The following is a 16,203-nucleotide window of genomic DNA, read 5'->3' as shown; positions in this document are numbered from 1 at the left end:
ATTACAGCAATACATAATAAAATTAACAGTAAAAATCACTTATTACAAATGTACCTCTGAATGGAACCAGTTGCTCATCCACTGTTACTTCAGGCCCAGGGTTGTAGAGGTATGGCAGACGCTCCACCCACTTCTCCCATATGGCCCCCAGTTTGTCTCCCACACGTCTTGCAGGTCTTGACTCTGTTATCAAATTGTAGCATTCTTGAGAAAGTGTGAAAGACTTTTCGTGGCATGGAAAATTGCCCTTCCACACTATACATCCCAGAGACTACACGTAGCCTCGCCTCGGGACCTATACACACCCGCTAAGATTAGCAGACCTATGTAGGCACGCAGGTCAATCTCATCCATCCTTTTCCGATTGTCTCCATATTACGGAAACCCTCCAAATTTGTCATCTCTAGGATTATTTTTTCGATGGCTGGTGGGATGAACATGTAGAATGTTGAGGCGATGTCCTGGGCATGGGCAACTGCCACCCTTCCCTGGTTGTCATATGGTGACAAGGACCATGTTATTTTGCTGTTCTTTGACAAAAATGTCTCTTTTTCAGCTTGGGGGATTTCTTCATCTAAAGATGATGCATTGTGCTCTTGGTTGTATTCTTCCCCATCTTCTTCAGATACCTCGTCCTCCTTCTAAATCATTGTTCTCTTGTTCCTCCTTGACAATACGACCTGTGCACTCATGGCTTCAGAAAAAGAGAGAACTGGGGGGCATTGTCATTTGCAGCACCTTTATAGCCTCTGACTGCATCTTGCAGGGGCCAATGTCAGTCCTACAATGTCAGTCAGGCAAATAAATCAAATTTCAGCAGCTAATTACATCATATCTGAATGGCCGACCATTACGAAACTTGAGATATTTATAGACAGTGTTAGAATGAGGCTGTGTACCAAGATTTATAAAAAATCGGCCACAAGGTGGCGCTATAACAAGGAAATTTAAGTTTTCACCAATAACACCGCAATCTCAAAATATTTTTTTCCTCTTAATTCCTTTCACCAAGACCTACAAAATGGATATCTTTGTTTTATGGCATTTTATAAAATGTTTTCTGAAATTCAAATTTTCTAAAAAAAGATACTTTTTCAAACTCCTCCTAGGCCGTATATCCGAGTCTCACAAGAATTGTTGTGTGTCTCCTATGCTAATACTAACCCAAACTTCTAAAACTTTATTGGAGATTGGGTGCTTTATGGCTTTGTTTTATTTATTTTAACAGTTAAAAAAAAATGACCACCATAACAATGATCCTGTTTCAGGATTGTTGAACTGGAGACATCAGTCATTTAACACCAGTTTGCATACTCAGCAACTTACAAAGTACACAAACACACACATACATATATATATATATATACACACAAATACATTCTTTTATTGCATACTTTGAAAGTTCTTAAAAGTCTTGAACCCCGTTAATTGCTGCTTGCTGCTATATTTATTATTATTATTAATCTGTCATTAAACTGATTGGGCAGAGCAAACCGTAAGGCCTAGAGACTTGAAACTTGGTCAGATGGTAGTAGTATTGCTCGCTACTCAGAAAGGCCTAGAGACTTTACGGACTTGGCCAAATCAGTCAATAGGGGGTGCTACAGCGATCAAAAACACATAATAAAAGGTGACTATCTGCGCTCACAGATGTGCATATCTGATATTAGCAGCATATTTAGTGCTTATAAAGTGCTGAACGTGAGATGAATGCAATAAAATTAGCTTCAGCAGTGGCCCAACTTTCACAGAAATTTCAATGCAAGAAAAACCCTAAAAAAAACTTGGGCAGGTGTTTATTTAAAACCCTGATGACTATAATCATTAAATGCAGTTATTATAAACTGAATAAACAGTATGAATAAATACCGTTTTCACAACAAACATCACAAATTTATACTGAAATTTGTTGTGTTCTGGTATTGAATTATGCTTCAATTTGATTTGTTTTTACATTTGTCCCTCTTGAATTGATTTTTGTCCAATTACTGTCTTTATTTTAGAGCTGATGGAAGTGAAATAGCAATGTCAAGAACTGAATGAAGTGGAGGAGAAACTTCAGTGTCAGAAACATCATGATTTCACAACTGAAGAAAAATATTTGAGTTGCTCAATGACTAAGAAGAATTTATCACCAGAAAACCAGAAAAGAAGAGCAGCCAATTATGCTTTCACCTGCTCACAGTGTGGAAAGTGTTTCACAAATAAAAGCCTCTTGAAACAGCACCAAAGAATCCATACTGGAGAAAAACCTTACAAGTGCTCACACTGTGGAAAGAGTTTCACTCAGTCACAACACCTCAAAACACACGAGAGAATTCATACTGGAGAAAGACCTTTCAAGTGCTCATACTGTGAAAAGAGTTTCAGTTGCTTGCATAACCTGAAAACACACGAGAGAATTCATGCTGGAGAAAAACCTTACAAGTGCTCACACTGTGAAAAGAGTTTCACCCAGTCAGAACATCTGAAAACACACAAGAGAATTCATTCTGGAGAAAAACCTTACAAGTGCTCATACTGTGGAAAGAGTTTCACTCAGTCACAAGACCTGAAAACACATGAGAGAATTCATACTGGAGAAAAACCTTACAAGTGCTCACACTGTGGAAAGAGTTTCATTCAGTCAAATCAACTGAAAACACACGAGAGAACCCATACTGGAGAAAACCCTTACAAGTGCTCACACTGTGAAAAGAGTTTCACCCAGTCAGAACATCTGAAAACACACAAGAGAATCCATACTGGAGAAAAACCTTACAAGTGCTCATACTGTGGAAAGAGTTTCACTCAGTCACAAGAACTGAAAATACACAAGAGATTTCATACTGGAGAAAAACCTTACAAGTGCTCACACTGTGAAAAGAGTTTCATTAATTTACAAAACCTGAAAACACACGAGAGAATTCATACTGGAGAAAAACCTTACAAGTGCTCACACTGTGAAAAGAGTTTCATTCAGTTACAAAACCTGAAAACACATGAGAGAATTCATACTGGAGAAAAACCTTACAAGTGCTCACACTGTGGAAAGAGTTTCATTCAGTTACAAAACCTGAAAACACACGAGAGAATTCATACTGGAGAAAAACCTTACAAGTGCTCACACTGTGAAAAGAGTTTCAATGAGTCTCGAAGCCTGAAAACACATGAGAGAATTCATACTGGAGAAAAACCTTACAAGTGCTCACACTGTGGAAAGAGTTTCACCAGGTCAGAACACCTGAAAACACACGAGAGAATTCATACTGGAGAAAAACCTTACAAGTGCTCACACTGTGGAAAGCGTTTCACAAAGTCTCAAGACCTGAAAACACATGAGAGAATTCATACTGGAGAAAAACCTTACAAGTGCTTACACTGTGGAAAGAGTTTCATTCAGTTACAAAACCTGAAAACACATGAGAGAATTCATACTGGAGAAAAACCTTACAAGTGCTCATACTGTGGAAACAGTTTCACAAAGTCTCAAGACCTGAAAACACATGAGAGAATTCATACTGGAGAAAAACCTTACAAGCGCTCACACTGTGGAAAGAGTTTCATTCAGTTACAAAACCTGAAAACACATGAGAGAATTCATACTGGAGAAAAACCTTACAAGTGCTGACACTGTGAAAAGAGTTTCACCAGGTCAGAACACTTGAAAAAACGCGAGAGAATTCATACTTGAGAAAACCCTTAAGTGCTCACACTGTTTCCCTCTCTTATTTCATGAAATCTGATAGCTTAGCAAAGTCCTTAATTTGCAATGGTAAACGTCCCAGATTACACTTTAGTAAATTACATAGGCTGATTGACAAAGGTGGGCTAGGCCTACCCAAGATTTTGTTTTACTATTATGCATTCGATCTCAGACATTTGGCTCATTGGTCGCTTCCACCTGAGAGACCCCCTCACTGGTTTTGTATTGAATGGAAATTTCTTGCCCCTATTTCACCATTGCAAATCCTTTCTATTAAACAAACCGGAGAAGTTAAATTACAGCCTGTTATCTTGCATTTACACTCGGTATGGACATTTATTTAAATGTTGACTCGGGTTTATGGCTTAACCCCAATTTATGCATTAATGAGTCGCCTTTCTGCTGTTCAGAGTGGATTGTGAGGGGGGTTACTACACTCGGTGACCTATATGAGAGTGGGGTGTTTAGATTCTTACAAAATTTGGTTCAACATTTTGGGATTCCCAGATTTCAGTTTTTTAGGTATTTACAGCTGCGCCACCTGCTCTGTACTTTTTATGGGAGTAGCATACACCCCCCTAAAGTGGCAAACACTTTGGGAATGGTAATTACTGCTTTTGGAAAAGGTCATGAGGCATCAGTGTATTACTCCCTGCTAATTCAGAGTTTTGGGGACAGAGCTTCAACTTCTCCAATACTAAGTTTAAATCTTTCTCCCATAATCTCTTGAGAGAAGGGAGTGTGGGCTAGGATTAAAAAAATACAGTCAAGTCTGCATCTAGAGATGCAAGGCTGCAATTTATGCAATTCAAGATTTTACATCGATTCTATTGGGACCCTCTCTAGATTGTATAGGCTTGGTCTTAAAGACACAATCACCTGCTGGCGATGCCAATCAGAAGATGGAGACACAATCCATGTCTTTTGGTGTTGTTAAAATAAAATAATTTAGTTTAAAGTTTCAGGGTTTTATGTGTGATGTATTGGACACTCAAATTTAATTTTGCCCTAGACTCTGTATTTTAGGCAATTGGGCAATCATCAATATACAGTGCATCCGGAAAGTATTCACAGTGCTTCACTTTTTCCACATTTTGTTATGTTACAACCTTGTTTCAAAATGGATTGAAATCATAATTTTCCTTAAAATTCTACAAACAATACCCTCATAATGACAACATGAAAGTTTGTTTGAAATCTTTGCAAATTTATTAAAAATAAAAAACGAAAAAAATCACATGTACACAAGTATTCACAGCCTTTGCTCAATACTTTGTTGAAGCATCTTTGGCACTGATTACAGCCTCACGTCTTTTTGAGTATGATGCTACAAGCTTGGCACACCTATTTTTGGGCAGTTTCTCCCATTCTTTGCAGGACCTCTCAAGCTCCATCAGGTTTGATGGGGAGCGTTGGTGCACAGCCATTTTCAGATCTCTCCAAAGATGTTCAATCTAGTTCAAGTCTGGGCTCTGGCTGGGCCACTCAAGGACATTCACAGAGTTGTCCCGTAGCTACTCCTTTGTTATCAAGGGTCATTGTCCTGTTGGAAGATGAACCTTCACCCCAGTCTGAGGTCCAGAGTTCTCTGGAGCAGGCTTTCATCAAGGATGTCTTTGTACATTGCTGCATTCATCTTTCCCTCGATCCTATCTAGTCTCCCAGTTCCTGCCACTAAATAACATTTCCACAGCATGATGCTGCCACCACCATGCTTCACTGTAGGGATGGTATTGGCCAGGTGATGAGCGGTGCCTGGTTTCCTCCAGACATGACGCTTGCCATTCAGGCCAAAGAATTCAATCTTTGTTTCATCAGACCAGAGAATTTTGTTTCTCATGGTCTGAGAGTCCTTCAGGTGCCTTTTGGCAAACTCCAGGCGGGCTGTCATGTGCCTTTTACTGAGGAGTGGCTTCTGTCTGGCCACTCTACCATACAGGCCTGATTGGTGGAGTGCTGCAGAGATGGTTGTTGTTCTTCTGGAAGGTTCTCTTCTCTCCACAGAAAAATGCTGGAGCTCTGTCAAAGTGACCATCGGGTTCTTGGTCACCTCCCTGACTAAGGCCCTTCTCCCCCGATCTCTCAGTTTGGCCAGGCGGCCAGCTCTAGGAAGAGTCCTGGTGGTTCCAAACTTCCATTTACGGATGATGGAGGCCTCTGTGCTTATTGGGACCTTCAAGGCTGCAGAAATGTTTCTGTACCTTTCCCCAGATCTGTGCCTCGATACAATCCTGTCTCGGAGGTCTACAGACAATTCTTTGGACTTCATGGATTGGTTTGTGCTCTGACATGCACTGTTAACTGTGGGACCTTATATAGACAGGTGTGTGCCTTTCTAAATCATGTCCAATCAACTGAATTTACCACAGGTGGACTCCAATCAAGTTGTAGAAACATCTCAAGGATGATCAGTGGAAACAGGATGCACCTGAGCTCAATTTTGTATGTCATGGCAAAGGCTGTGAAAACGTATGTATGTGTGTGTGCGCGTGTGCCACCGTTATCTAATTTCTTTTACCCCAGTCACATAAATGCTCAAGTTATCACTTTGCTTTGTCCTTTTAGCAGATAGTCTTTTTAAAAGCCTCTAAAAGTAAAGTTTCTAGATGGTAGTTCCCCATGAAATGTATAAACATCTCAAGTTGTTTATAATGTACCAATTTTATAGCAATGAAAATATTAATTTGTTTATTGTGTTACCATGAAACTATTATATTGCACATTTCTGCATATTATAAAAATTTTAATAAAGTATGTTTTGTCCCCATCATTACTGAATCCTTTTATTGTGTGCTGTGTATATATGTACTATTGTAGTATTATGGTTCACTTGCTTTATCGTCTGATGCTGTACAATAGTATATAAAAAGTATAAACTTTCAATTAGAGTTGATGTCCAGGTAATCTCAAATCATGAGTTTCATCCACGCAGGAAACATACACTCAAAGAGCACTGTACTCCTACTTATTCATGCAATCATCTAATCAGCCTATCGTTTGGCAGCAGTGCAATGCATTAAATTATGCAAATACAGATATAAATACAAATATGCATAATACTTCAGTTAATGTTCATGTCAACCATCAATATGTGGAAAAAATGTGATCTTAGTGACTGTGGCCTGATTGTTTGTGCCAGATGGGCTGGTTTGAGTTTTTCAGTAACTGCTGATCTCTTGGGATGCACAACAGTCTCTAGATTACTCCGAATGGTCCCAAAAACAAAAAAACTTCCAGTGAGCGGCAGTTCTGCAGATGGAAATGCCTTGTTGATGAGAGAGGTCCACAGAAAATGTCTAGACTCGTTTGAGCTGACAGAAAGGCTACAGTAACTCAGGTAACCACTCTGTACGATTGTAGTGAGCATAATATTATCTCAGAATGCACAACACATTGAACGTTGAGGCAGATTGGCTACAACAGCAGAAGACCATATCTGCACTTTATTAGGACCATAGTGTTCCAAGTAAAGTACTCAGTGTGTGTGTGTATATATATATATACGCCTTGACTGTTTTCGCCTTTGCCTCTCCCGACCTATGGTGCTGCCCTAGGCAACTGCCTAATTCGCATAAGCCTTGAAACTGCCCTTCATGAAAGCTTCAAAAGGTTCATTGGCATTCCTGGTTCTTACAATTTTATTATTAACAAATTGCATATTGCTAGCAGATATTTTAGATTATTAAAGCTACCAAATAACCACAGATGTAACGAGTCAGAGTCAGACAAGAGTGAAGAGCCATGTGCAGAGTTTAATAGAGATTGTAGTTAAACAGGCAGAGGTCTAAACCAGGTAACCAATCCAGACAATGCAGCAAAGTTTAATAGAGATCATAGTTAAACACGCAGAGGTCTAAACCAGGTAAGCAATCCAGACAATGCAGAAAACAAAGACGGTAATCAAAAGGGGTAAATCCAAGGTACAGGCGATGGCCAAAATAGACAAAGATAAACACTCAGAAATGCAAGACAACAGGGTGAATTGGCAAGACTTTGCAGTGAAGTGAAGTTTGCGGGGTGATGATATACACTAGGAGTTGATGAGTGTGAGACTCTCAGGTGTGAGAGTCAATGGCGGGAGGAAGGGGATTCTGGGAAATGTAGTCCGGGTATGGGATTATACTCCGGGGAAGGGGATCTTGTGTGAATAGATCGGGAGGATGTGACAACAGATGCATACATTTTTGCAAAACTACTTAAACTAAAAGGTAAGTACAGTTACTTAACCAATCTGTGGGACACCCTCGGGGGTCCTCTCAGATGGGGCATCTCTCCTCTTTGCTATACCACAGAGACAAATTTCCAGAGCTTGGAGGGTATTGAAGGTCAATCTTATTAGAAAACTTAGCCTGGCCTGGAGTACCTTCCACAATTAAGCCCATCCTAACACACTATCCGATGTCCCCTCCCATATGGTCTAGCACCCTTGCTGATGATGGCTGAATCTTGTACCCTTCCTCTTCCATCCTAGATACCATCCTCTTCCATCCTAGATACTTCCGTAACTACCATTGCTTTCATCTGTTTTCGGGAGGCTGTTGACCACAGTTTGGGAGCCACACCCCCATCCAAGGCATGTTCTTCCTAACTTTGTTCTTCCGTCTCTTGATGCTTCAGTCTTGAAACTGCCTGGTTTACAACCTCCTCTGCCTTACAAGTTCTGCCTGTTTGGACTTGGACTCAACCTGCCCTCACTGCTTGGTCCGTTGATTCCCATAACTCCAAAACAAGCCTGGTCTTTTCCTGCTTGTAGCCCAGAGTGAGTGATTTTAGAAGCAGTTGTAAAGCATTTCTTCCAAACAATGCTAATTTTAAGAGAAAACGTGGTATGCCAAGACACCTTTTGATATAACTTTTGACCTAGGAGTCCATCCTTGCCACTGCCGCTGCTGAAATCTCACACTTTTTTGTGGCTACATCAGGTGATGATAGAGTGTAAATTGGAAACACCAAATCTTGAATTTGCCTGGGAGATGACAATTGTCTTATTTTATCTAGGCCCTTTGTCAGTTGCTTCAGGACCATCTCTGCAATGTATTTGCAATATTAAATGTATATTGATATGATAAATATTTGACACATAAAAAAGGACATGATGTATGCCCCTGTCGGGCTCTCCACCTCCTACAATTATCTGCTTCAGATTACAGGTGTTCTAATCTATCTCAACTCCAATCAATGAACAGCTCATTACAAACATTATATATACTCATCTAAAACACACATCATTGTCAAGTCTCACCTTGGACTATTCATGACCACTCTGCACCCATGCAGTGTCTCTCGCTTCATCATACAGTATTCACTTGTTTATTATCAACAGTATATATACTTTGCTACTTACCTATGTTACTTACCTGTTGGAACATTATACTGTCATTTTCTGTTTTACTGCTGATTTTTTTACCTGTATCTGCTGTATCCATCCATCTTCTCATTAAATCCTTCCACATCTGGGTTCAACTGTACATTGGTGTGAGTGCATTCCTAACAGAAGACTTGACCTCAACATGAATCCAGTGGGAGTCCATCTCCATCAAACCGCCAATGCTCTTCAATTAGAGTCAATTGTAATCCCACCATTTATTCTCAATTGAGCATTTCCGTGAATATTACTGCAACTCACTCTTCCTCACAATAGAGGCCCTCGTTGATTCGGGATCGGTGGGAATCTTCATCTCCAAATCTCTCTGTCAACAACTCAACTTCCCAACCATCACCTGCTCCACAGCACTCCCTATCCACTCTGTAGTGGGCCAACCACTGGGAAAAGGTATCATTACACATTGAACCAAACCCTTCCTCCTACAAGTAGGCACCTCTCATACTGAATACATTCCACTTCTCGTTCATGAGGGTTCCACATCAGAAATTGTCATTGACAGACCTTGGCTTGTGCAACACTCTCCCACAGAGTCCTTGGTACCTGGGGAGATCCTAACTTGGGGTGAACAATGTTTCAACAGATGCCTGTCCTTACCTTGTCCTCACTCTCCTAATATAGCACCAAAATGATGTATTGATAAGTCCCCTTTCTACTGGTCAGTGTGGATTTTGAGGGAGGTACCTATATGCATACCTTTTGGAAAAGGTCATGAGGCATCAGTAGTAAACGTGTCATAAGATTGAATTGTGTGAGGAACTAACTGATAATCTGAAGTTTTACTGGTGATTTGTGTGAAGTTAATAAAAGTCGTTGTTGTTGTAGTGCCCCATGTGTTCATTACAACAGAGTCTGGGGGACGGAGCTTTAACTTCTATCAAGAGATTATGGGAGAAATATCTAAACTTGGTATTCGTGGAGGGAGTGTGGGCTAGGATTAAAAAAAAGTCAAGTCTGCCTCTAGAGATGCAAGGATGTTGCTTATGCAATTCAAGGTTTTACATAGTTACATCTATTGTAACTATGTATTGTTACATCTATTGGACCCCCTCTAGATTGTATAGGCTTGGTTTTAAAAGTACACCCACAGGCTGGTGATGCCAATCAGAAGATGGAGACACAACCCATGTTTTTTGGTGGTGTTTTAAGATCCAAGAATTGTGGTTAAAGGTTTAGAGTTTTATGTGTGATGCAGGGGTGCCTCCAGAAATTCTGGGCCCTATGGAAACCAACATTTCTGGGCCCCCTACATTTTTTACAGATAAAATTTAACCCAATAAACATGCCCAGTATACTTTTAAAAAGATACTTAGCACATTGCATAGTTAAAATGTCTAAAGATGAGTACAAAGCCTACAAAAACAAGAAACAAAATTATAGAAATATGTACTTGTTTACATAAAAGGGAGAACATTTATTATCTCAATTGCAATTGCAAGCACAACAGAACATAATGTACACATATTGACATATACTTTACATGAACAAGCTTTAGCCGGGTCAAACTGCTCAATCAGGAAACATCAGCTATAACTAACCCATAATTAAATCAGTCCAGGAATAAAACTAGCTAGGCCAAAAGGGCTCAAAATCAAGACACACCAGGAGTAATGCCAGGCCTAAACAAGTACTGAACCAGACATCAACTGTTTGTTATCCAGGTCTAACAAAGTTATGTTCAACATCACTTTATAATGGCCCAGCGGCGTGCCTTTCTGCTGGCAAAATCATGTATCAAATCATCAAAGTTCAGCTTTCTTGCCAGTTTGCTTTCAATGGATAATTTGGCAAGGAGACAAAGTCTATCCTGCAACATAGCAGACCTCAGATAATTTTTTATCAGTTTCAGCTTACTGAATGCTCTCTCGCCACCAGCAACGGTCACAGGCAGTGTGCAAAATATTCGCAAAACTATGCAGACCTGCCCAAAAATACTCTGCAGCTGCATCTTGTAAATGCTGTTGAGCAGATCAATTGGTGACAGACACCCTGGGAAAGTGGCCCTATATACAGAGTTGAGGTGTCTGACTTCATCTTCAAATTCACAAGTCAGATCAGTGTTGTACACACACACACACACACACACACACGTAATAATAACTATATTATTTTTATTGGCCGATTTAGTTTTCTTAATATAAAATATTAAAATATCTATTTTGTAAACTCCTTATAGCCAATGGTTACTACAGACACATGTTTTATTCAATTTTATATTATTTTTTCTGGGGCATTTTATTCACATTAAGAATGTCAAGTTTGACAGCATCGATCGTAGCAGCAGCACTGTCACTTCACAGAACACACGACACACACACGGCAAACTGATTTTGTAATTTTTGAAGTGTGTAGATTACTTTTTGTTTTGTAAAGTTATCATCATGTGGCGAACACAGTAGATAAGACGTGTTTAGAGGCTTCAATCTTCGTGAAGTTTTGCGCTCAGGCTCACCTTGATCGGCTGAGACGGGGACGGGGGACGTGGGTGTGCAGCAGCCGCTGAATCTGTGTCTACGAGACATGATAACCCCGGAGACAGCGGAGATGTTATTATTGTTGGATGTAAATCATAATTCAGTAATTATTTTACTAAGCTAGCTAGATAAAAGCAGGTCATGTAGCAACAAAAATAAGTAACTCTGAAAGTTTTGGAATACAGGAATAGGGCAAGCTACCTTTCTTTTTGAAAAACTGTGTGACATACTGATACTGTCGACTTCGGCGTTCTCTGTCTTCTCTTTCCTTCTTTTCTTTCCGTTTTTTGATGCCCTGACTTTTGATGTGACATGCCTGCGTGTGTCACTGTCTGCACTGCATCATAGCAAGTGCAATAAGCAAGAGACGCTACACTAGCGATCGTAGCTCGGACAGCGCAGGTGGAATGAACCATTGTGAGGGGGAGGGGTGTGACTGAAACAGTAAATACATTATTTGTTTTTTAAATATTAAATCTATGGTCAAAATGGACAAAATACACATTTAGTGCATGAGGGGCCCTAGCACCTTTAATGAATGTATAAAAAAGGGGGTCTGCTCTTCTGGGCCCTAAATCAGCCTGGGCCCTTAGAATCGTCCTAACCTTCCACCCCTTTACGGCGCCCTTGGTGTGATGTATTTGGCACTCAAATTTAATTTGGCCTCAGACTCAGTATTTTAGGCGATGGAGCTGTCATCAATATATGGAATAAACGCATAAAACATTGGGTTCTAACCAGACAAATGGCGATCATGATTGGCAGACAAATTGTTTTAAGGTGATGGAAGTCGGCTGGAGTGTCCCCATTTCAGGAGTGGTGCACGGAGATTGGGAGGGTGGTGGCTTTTGAAGAAGTGTCATATAGAAGACTGGGGAGCTTGGATTTGTTTGTTGGGAAATGGGGGAACTATCTGGCGTTCTTGGAGGGCTCTTGGGGTGGGGCAGTGGAGAGAGAGGTGTAGTGGTTAATGTGTGTGATTTTATTATTATTTGTGTGTGTGTGTGTGTGTGTGTGTGTGTGTGTATACCCATGTGTGACCATAGGAATGTTTGTTGAGTGTCAGGGTGGGGTTGGGGATTGGGAGGGTTAAAACATATTTTCTTTTAAAGAAAAGGAGGGATGAGTCAATATGAATGTACCATTGTGCCACAAATGTGATCAATTGAGCTTAACTTGTACTGAACCCTGAATTGTATTCTTTTGAATGATATACGGGGAGAAAATTGTGGCAATGACGAGTTCTAATATACAGTGCATTGAAAACGTACTCACCCCTCAATGCAGTTTTCAAACTTTTTGAGTCAGATTCCAAGTTTTTAAAATATTAAAGTTTGACGTTTTTTATTACGCATTTATTATGCCAAATAATAAAAATGTCCAAAACCTCATTAAATTGAAAAATATGCAATGTAAAACTAACATTATATTTGATGCCCTTCATAATTACTAGGTTAATTACTGGCTGTGACTGAAAATAATGTCCATGGCTCAACAATATCAAAACTAATGCACAATAAGAGGCTGTACGGAGTGTCTAGGAAGAAGCCTTGGCTGGAAAAAAGCCCATGCTTTCCCATAAAAACTTTGCAATACGTCACTTGGATACTTCAAAGATGTGCTGAAGGTCTTGTGATCTGATGAGACTAAAGTGGAACATTTTGGCTTAAACACTTAATGGTATTGTGTTGTGAAAATCCAAAACTGCAGTTGAACAATATACCATCCCCACAGTGAAACACGCTGGTGGCAGCATCATGTTATTGGGTGCTTTTCAGCAGCAGGGACTGGCAGTCTTGTGAAGGTTGATGGGATGATGATGGATGCTGCAAAATACACAAGAGTTTGGATAAGAACCTATTTTCCTCTGCCAGAAAGTATAAAATTGGGAGTAAGTTTGTGTTTCAGCAGGACAATGACCCAAAGCACAAAGCCGAAGCAACACTGGAGTGTCTTAAATTAAGAAACATGATGTCCTTGAGTGGCCCAGTCAGAGTCCTGACCTCAATCCTATTGAACATCTTTGGAGAGACCTCAAAATTGCTCCATCACCGATCCCCCACTAATTTGGGACAACTTGAGCAATTTATTTATCAAAAAGACTGATGGATAACTTTTTCAAGGCAATGTACTGTATGTAAAAATAATGTTTATAAATTACATATAAATGTTTATGCATATTAATATACAGTGAGCAAAGAAAAGTATAAAACATAATTATCATGCTGTTCATCCAAGTTGCAGTCTGCTTTTTTCCACACAAATCAGAAAAAGCTTTATTGCCAAGTACGTTTTTTACACATACAAGGAATTTGTTGTGGTGTTGTAGGTGCGTTCACACGGTCTCTAAATATATGAACAAGAATAAAAATATAAGCAATATAAATATAAATATAAATATGTCCACGCAGTATTAATTAAGAGTAAGTATAAAATAAAAGAGAGCAGAGTAGTGCAGTGAAATGAAGTGCCAGAGGTGGAGTGTGGAGAGTGTCAGGGTGGGTACCGGGCATTGTTGATAATGACATGCTTGAATGGCATGCTCTCAAAATTGTACATGTAACTAAAATACTACGTTGAAATCTGTTCTCAGGTTCACCAGGACGCAGCGGGAGAATGAGAGGACTGTGCTAGCTTCAGGCGTTGCAGCAGAGGGACGACCACCAGCGGCAGCGGGTTCGGCGACGGCGCCGTGCCCAGCAGCAGCGGTGGATCCTTCTCCGGCAGCAGCAACAGGCCAGGCGAGGACAGCAGCGCCAAGGGCGGCGGGACCTCTGGCAGCAGCACCGGCTGTGGCAGCACCGGTTCCTGTTCTGCCAGTGCGCCCACTGGCGCCTTTACCGCCTGCCCCCTCAGCTGTTGTCCAGGCTATACCACCGGCTGCTGCAGCTGCAACAGGACCTTTTCCAGCAACACAGCCTCTCTTTCTGGACCTCTCACTGCCCCAGCAGAGTGTGAGGGTGCTCCCCATACCAACACTCCCTCGGACAACGCCAGCCCCACACGTCCTCCCTCTGCCGCTGGCCGCCGCACATCACGCCGGCCCTCAGGCAGCAGCTCCTGCTCCCCCTCCTCAGCCTCGCTCTGCGTACAAAACTGAATGGCTGAGGAGGAAGAGGGCTGAGCAGAGGGCAGCGGCAGGAGCAGTCGTCGCTGCCCGGGCCGGCGTGCCACAAGAACAAAAGTGCAGGAGATGCGGCCAGCCAAAGCGGAGGGAGACCGGACACACCCGGTACGGCAATGTGCATTTTTGCTCTGCCGCCGCGGCGGGTAAGAGTGTGGAGGACTGGCTGAGGGAGATGAAGGACCAGGGTCGAGCCCCGGACTGATTTTGCATTCTCGCTGGGGCAGGTGTATATAGTTGTTTCAGTGTTTGTTTGTTTTTTAAAGACATTGACTTTACCCTCCACAAGGACCGGGACCTTGCCGCGGTGTGGAGGCTTCCTACAAACACCGGTCCACACCTGCCACAACTTTTCTACAGCAAAAAAAAAACATTGTGTATCCCATTCACACCTGTATAACATTGCCATGCCTTTGTACTATTCTGATTCTTTGCACTGACAAGTTATATAGGCCTATACTGTGTTGCCGCGGTGTGGAGGCTTCCTACAAACACCGGTCCACACCTGCCACAACTTTTCTACAGCAAAAAAAAAACATTGTGTATCCCATTCACACCTGCATAACATTGCCATGCCTTTGTACTATTCTGATTCTTTGCACTGACAAGTTATATAGGCCTATACTGTGTGTCTGCTGCCTATCATATGGCTTAAGAAAAAGAAAAGAAAACATTGTCTGTCCCATTCACACCTGTATAACACATTCACACCTGTATAACACATTGTCAAGCATTTGTGCTGTTCTGATTTTATGCCCTGACAAGTTATATAGGCCTTTTGGACATGTGGGTATGTTCAATAATGTGGTCACTGTCTTTGGAGTTACGTCCAGTTGCCGCTGGCTCTGTTGCCGCTGCGTTGGTACTTCACACTGTATGCTGCTGCGTTATGTATCCATGTAATGAGCCCTTATACTATGCGTCTGTCTGCTGTGATTGATGTGGTTTAAAATAAGAGGAATGAAGCCTTGTGCCACTGTTCTGCATCAATACCACTGTTCTGCATCTCGCCCTAGAACATTTATGCCATGTGTCTGCTCTGATGCTCTATTTTTATTATTATTACTATCATCATCATCATCAAAATCATCATCATCATCATGTTTTATTGTATTGTAGTTTGAAATAAATAATCTATTTCACACTGTATTCTACTGCTGCTGTGTTTGGTGTTTTCTGCATCTATATATACATCATCATCATCATCATCATCATCAACAACAACAACAACTGATATTTAATTGATATTTTTTTTACTGAAGAAAAAGGTGAAACGAATAATACACGGCATGTAACTTTTATTTATACATTGAATTAAAATTATTGACATAATATAAATGTAATATAATGTTTAACATAACAAATTTTAATATATATGCAGAAAAAGGTGAAACAATATAAATACAATATAATGTTTAACACAACAGATTTTAATATCTATGCAGAAAAAGGTGAAACAAATAATACACGGCATGTTACTTTTATGTATACACATGAAATAGGCATAATATGAATATAATAGTGTGTAATATAATGT

At 40.7% G+C, this 16,203-nt stretch overlaps 1 pseudogene; it reads left to right on the top strand.

Moving 5' to 3' along the window:
* LOC127618589 (zinc finger protein 665-like) overlaps positions 1-3,673 on the top strand; it is a 52,051-nt pseudogene extending 48,378 nt beyond the window's left edge.
* Positions 3,674-16,203: the final 12,530 nt, after the last annotated feature.

Source organism: Xyrauchen texanus, chromosome 25, assembly GCF_025860055.1.
Source record: "Xyrauchen texanus isolate HMW12.3.18 chromosome 25, RBS_HiC_50CHRs, whole genome shotgun sequence".
Taxonomy (NCBI): Eukaryota; Metazoa; Chordata; class Actinopteri; order Cypriniformes; family Catostomidae; genus Xyrauchen; species Xyrauchen texanus.
The sequence above is the reverse complement of the archived record's forward strand: the minus strand, read 5'-3'. Positions and strand labels throughout refer to the sequence as shown.